Genomic DNA, 6,000 nt, shown 5'->3' with positions numbered 1-6,000 from the left:
TCAGCTCAAGCGACTTACGAATGACTCTGAACCCCTCTCAATAATGAAAATGCAGCTTTCAGTTGAGTTTATGAGTCTGCTGTCTGCAGATATTTATGTTTTATTGCCAGGGAATATTGTTGCGGGATGAACAGAAAATGCAGTTTTGCTTTGCTATAACAGTCTTGAAATTGTTGAGGCATTGCCACGCGAAGTTTATGGCTGCATGTATGACACAAGAAAATATAGTGCTTGGAAATATACTAAAATCTGTTGCAAAGTGGTAGATGCCTACAGGTATGCCCTTTACGACTCCCCTGCCAATTCACAGAGAACAAAAAAGGATTCCATTGACTTCAAATGAGTTATCCATTGGCAGTTAACAACCTGCCCATGGATTTCCATAATAGCATTTCAAACCAGTTTCATATGTAATTTGCTATTGGTAAATAGATCTTATTGCATAAAATTAGTTCTGTAGTAATTAACTCATTAATGCTTGTTAGCAGGTGATGGCATAGTATTTGATATAGTTGTATTGTTTACAAACTACTTGATAAACTAAAAGTGGACAAAGCTATTGGATTGGATGAGATCCAATCTAGGATATTGAGGGAGCTAAGAGAAGTTCTTCTGGGTCCTCTCAAAGATTTGTTTAATGAATTCTTGGAGACATGAGAGGTTCTATTGGATTGGAATAGTCAATGTAATCCCTCTTCTCAAAAGTGGTAACAAAGAAATCAGAAACAGGCCAGTAAGCCTTACTTCAGTGGCTGGAAATATGAATGGAGGCTCTCCTGAAGGAAAGAATAGTGAACTACCTGGAATCCAACAGGTTGCAAAATCCGAGACCACGTGACTTCACCAAGGAAAAATCATGCCAAATGAATCTGATTGATTTTTATGACCAGGTGACCAGAGAATTACCGTACATAGAAGAAATGCATCTACCTGGATTTCAGCCAAACCTTTGACACAGTTCCTCACAGGAGGCTCATTAATAGTTAGCTGACTGCAGTTAAGACCCTCTGAGGTACATGATCACCACAAAAATACATCTAAATCCCGCCTAAATCAGCACTTGGACAATCAAAAAGACAGGTCGTCCAAGTGCTGATAATCAAAACGGGTTTTAGACATATCTAAAAATAGCTTAGGCCTTTTCACTGACGATGTGTGCCCAGAGTGAAAAGGGGAATTTTTTGAGGAGTGGCTAGGGTGGGAGCTGGGCGGGATGTGGGCCAACCTAGACTTAGCCATCCTGCAGTGATAATTGAAAGTGTAACGAGACTGCCTAGATGGAACTTATATGTTGTAACTTAAGGCGATCTAAAAACAGGTATAAGTGCCCAGAAGGTATCAAAAATGACCAGATAACCATTGTAGGGACAAAGTACAGACCCCCACACACTCCCCCAGTCATCACTGACCCTAACCCTCCCCCCCCACTGCCATAAAAATTTGAATAAAAACATACATACCTGCCTCCAAAACATCAGCACCTGGTATAGGAAAGCCTAGTAGAGCTGCACAGAGGGCTTAAGTAGTCTGGGGGGTGGGCCAGTGAAGACCCTGGCCCATAAGCCACTTTAACCACTGCATTCATGGTGAAAAATGTGCACCCCCCAAACCCTACTTAATTGCAATATAGGTGCCACCTGCAGCCATAAGGGCTATTGGGGTGGCAGACAGGTGGATATAGTAGGTTTTGGGGGACTCACCATGACCTATAAGGGAGTTGTGGTGAGACGTTATGTGACATCTTTTCTGTGAAGTTCACAACAGTGCCCTGTAAGGTGTCCCACTACTCTGTTACCTTATCTGGATGGCCAGTCCATCATTTTGCTGGTCTCTCCCACATCCAAAATGTCTTTTTCTAGACATTTGGGACTTGGACAAAAATGCAGTATAAAGATAGACAACTTAGCAGTCTGAACGATCAAAAGGCTGTACGTAGAAGTAGATGATTCTCGACAAAATATTTTGGGTGTATTTTTTTGAGAATGGACTATAGATACTGCCGACTTTGGATAACTAGCGCCTTAGGCCCAAAATGGACTTAAGACGTTTTTTTTTTTAAATTATGCTACTCCACGTGGTAAATTGGATTAGAAATTCAATATGTATACCCTAGAGCAGTGGTCTCAAACTTGCGGCCTGGGGGCCACATGCAGCCTGCCAGGTACTATTTTGAGGCCCTCGGTATATTTATCATAATCACAAAAGTGAAATAAAACAGTTTCTTGATCATATATCTCTTTAGCTATAAATGACAATATTATTATTAAGACTTAGCCAAAAGGAAAGATGTAGAAACTATAAAGAGTTTTACCTCATGCAAAATTGTCATTTCTTTAATAAGACATTAACTATTTTTTTTCTGAGACCCTCCAAGTACCGACAAATCCAAAATGTGGCCCTGCAAAGGGTTGGAGTTTGAGACCACTTCCCTAGAGAGAAGGAGGGACAGAGGAGATATAATAAAGATGTTTAAATACTTGAAAGGTATTAATATATAAACAAATCTTTTCCAGAGAAGGAAAAATGGTAAAATTAGAGGATGCAAAAACCATTTCCAAATGTTGAAGTGAAAGACACTTTTCATTTGGAAGTGATTTTTGCATCTGCTGCTCTGGTGAATCATTGTTTGTAGATTACTGCCTACTGTTTTTCATTCTCAAGCCTTTGAAAGAATTCATAACGACTTCTGATGAAGACACATTATTTATGTGTCGAAACACTGGCCGGGTCGAGCTGAGCTGTAATCCATCTTATTTGATTCTCCAATAAAGTTTGTGTATTCCTAAGGAAGGGACTATCCTTACAGCCTCACTTTTTTTCTGCTTGTGCATCTACTGCATAGGATGCAACTTTCCTGTTTCATTTTGGTCTTTATCTGCCACCATTTACTATGTTACTACAGTATATATGGATTTTAAGTTGAACCACAATATCCAAGGTTGTAAAAAGCCCAGATTGGGGAAGGAAAAGGGGGATAAACCATTTTAAGATTTCCAAAAATTTTCAGGACCTGAAAAAATTCTATAGGAATTTAGCTGAAATGTTGACTAACAGTGGAAGAGAATGGCTTATGGAAATGCATCCATGAGGTAATCATTAGTGATAAGAAATGCTAGGTAATGGTGTTACATCATTGATCATAAGACAAAACCCTTCTTCTTAGCAGTGAAAAGTAAAAATCGAACATAAGAATAGTCTTACTGGGTCAGACCAATGGTCCATCAAGCCCAGTAGCCCATTCTCATAGTGGCCAATAGCCTTTTTGAATGAGTCCAGTTTTTGTTCTAATTACCCCATTTGTCATAACATTCTAAAGTCCCCTGATGTCCACAAAACAAGGTTCCATGTAATGAGTTCTCTTTATATCCAGCCTTTCACTAAACCATATGGCTGTTGTATGCTAGCTTCTAGCTATCAAAATACACCATATATGCAGTATTGTCTATATCTGTATAAGTTAAACAATGTGACCCCCTTGTAAGAACAGGTTCATATCATTTTATTGTGCCTTATACATTGTGTTACCCGAAGCAATTTCACTGCAATCATGCTAATCTTTGACTACCGAGAACTCCCTTCGGCGGCAGCATTTTGCATTCCTTTTCCATGGCAATTCTGCCCTGTTTGTTCAATCAACAATACACTTCTAAGCTACTGTTCAGTGATGTTGAAGAGACTTTAGGCATTATAATGATAAACACTGCTTTACATATATATTAATGATAAGAATGCCACTGTTAGGACGTGATGTACTGGATTGTGTCTTTGTCAGTTTGACAATGACTTCGTAATTCAGTAATCATCAATTGACTACTTTCCAGTTCTAATTCTCTTTTTCTCTTCTCTGAGCTCATGTCACTTTATTTTCTCTGTGCTTTAATCTAGAACATAAGGAAATACACTATAATATTATTATAATACAATGCAGTTTATATTAATGTGCTAAACGTATTCTGGAGGATTTAATTTGAATATGTCAACATGCATATCCTTCCATCTTTATATAACTAACTTCGTTTTCAGAGTTTATTTTATTGTTTCCCAAAGACCTGATTAAGGGAGTGCAAAAAACTGGCAGTGAGTATGTCAGCTTTAATGACAAGGGCTTGACTATTGCAAAAAATGATGAGCTGTCCTGGGAGATATCACCTGCGCAATATCCACAAAGGGTTTATGACCCATTTGAATCCTGATAGAGCATCTCTGCCTTAACCTTCTGGAAGCAAATTGTCTGGAATACTTGCTTCACCAACCTGAGTGATGTACGTAGAATCCTTCAGAAAGCTGTACAGCTTGATAGGAGAGGAGGAGTTGTTTAATGGTTAGCATAACAGGCTGTGGACCAGGGAAGTTGAGCTGAAATTGCACTGCCACTCTTTATGATTTTGGAGAAGTCACTTAGGCCTGGATGCAATAAACATAATCTCTAATATCGACTGAATCGCTGTTGGCTGATTCTCTGGCCGATTGTGGATGTACCAAAAAGATTGCATGCAAATGATTCACATGGAGGTTCGTCTCTCTCGTCCGATTGATCAGTGTGAGAGCGACTCTCACATATGTGCAAAGCAAGCAAATGGAAGCCTGAGCAGCTGAGAGGCAGGGGAAGCCCAGAAAGCAGCACAACATACACAACATCTGTCCGTTAAAAAAAAGAAAAAGCCCTTCCTGACATCCAAGCACCGGAAGCCAACCAACACTCCTACATTAAGAACATAAGAAATGCCTTCACCGGATCAGACCGAGGTCCATCAAGTCCGGCGATCCGCTCACGCGGCGGCCCATTTAGTTCTCTATTATGAAAACCTGAAATTACCGTATCCCTCAATATGATTTGCAAGAAGGTGTATATCCAACTTGTGCTTGAAACCCCGAAGAGTAGTCTCCGCCACAACACCCTCAAGAAGAGAATTCCAAGCGCCCACCACTCGTTGTGAGAAACAGAACTTCCTGGCATTCGTCCTGAACCTGCTGCCACCCAGTTTCAGGCTATGACCTCTTGTCCGTGTCACATCTGAAAATCTTAGTAATGCTGCTTCTTGGTCTATTTCATCAAATCCTTTTAATGAAATAGACCAAGAAGCAGCATTACTAAGATTTTCAGATGTGACACGGACAAGAGGTCATAGCCTGAAACTGGGTGGCAGCAGGTTCAGGACGAATGCCAGGAAGTTGACGCGGCCGCTATACTTATTGCAGCAAGGGATCTCCCTGCCACAATAAGTATAGTGGCTGTAGCCGCCAGTCACCCCCCCCCCAACAAATGAGGCAGGAGGGATGCCCAATCTCTCCTGCTGGAAGGCCCCCCACCCCCCGAAGTTCGCCAACAGGAGGGTGCCCAACCCTTCCTGCTGGAAGGCCTAACCTCCCCCCCCCCCCCCCCGCGAAGATCCACCCTGGCTAACATTCCCCTGGATCCCCCCCCCCCCTCACTAACCTTAAAAGTTGGACGGGCGGGTCTTCCTACTGGAAATGAAGTAGGCCTGCCCCCTTATGGGATGCATCAGGGAGGGGCCTGGGCCTAAGGTCCTGCCCATAAGGGGCCCATAAGACTGAGTAATATTACTAATAGATTTTATTCCTTTTAAAGATGGAAAGGATAGTTTAAATTTCTGAAAGTTTCTTGAATCAGAAGATCTCTGATTATTCAAAAAAATAGAGGAATCAAAGTCATAAATAGCCCATGTATGATTTTTTAAAAAGAAACACAATTAAACTGAACTCTAATAAATACAGGGAGACAGTTTTGTGGTATGTATATTTAAGTGTCTTGTGTATTTTTGTATTTTAAAATTAGTATTTAATGCCATAGCCTACAGCTTGGCTTACCTGGGTAGGCCTTCTCTTGTGTTTGGAAGCTAAGCAGGATCAGGCCTGGTTAGTAGCTGGATGGGAGACCACCTGGGAATACCAGGTGCTGTATGCTGAAGGGCCCCATGTTGGGCAGCGGTGACAGAGTGGAACCACACATTGCATAGGAGAAAGCAATGGCAAACTCCT

This window comes from Geotrypetes seraphini, chromosome 17 (genome assembly GCF_902459505.1).
Source record: "Geotrypetes seraphini chromosome 17, aGeoSer1.1, whole genome shotgun sequence".
NCBI classification, from domain to species: domain Eukaryota; kingdom Metazoa; phylum Chordata; class Amphibia; order Gymnophiona; family Dermophiidae; genus Geotrypetes; species Geotrypetes seraphini.
Note: the sequence above shows the minus strand (reverse complement) of the source record.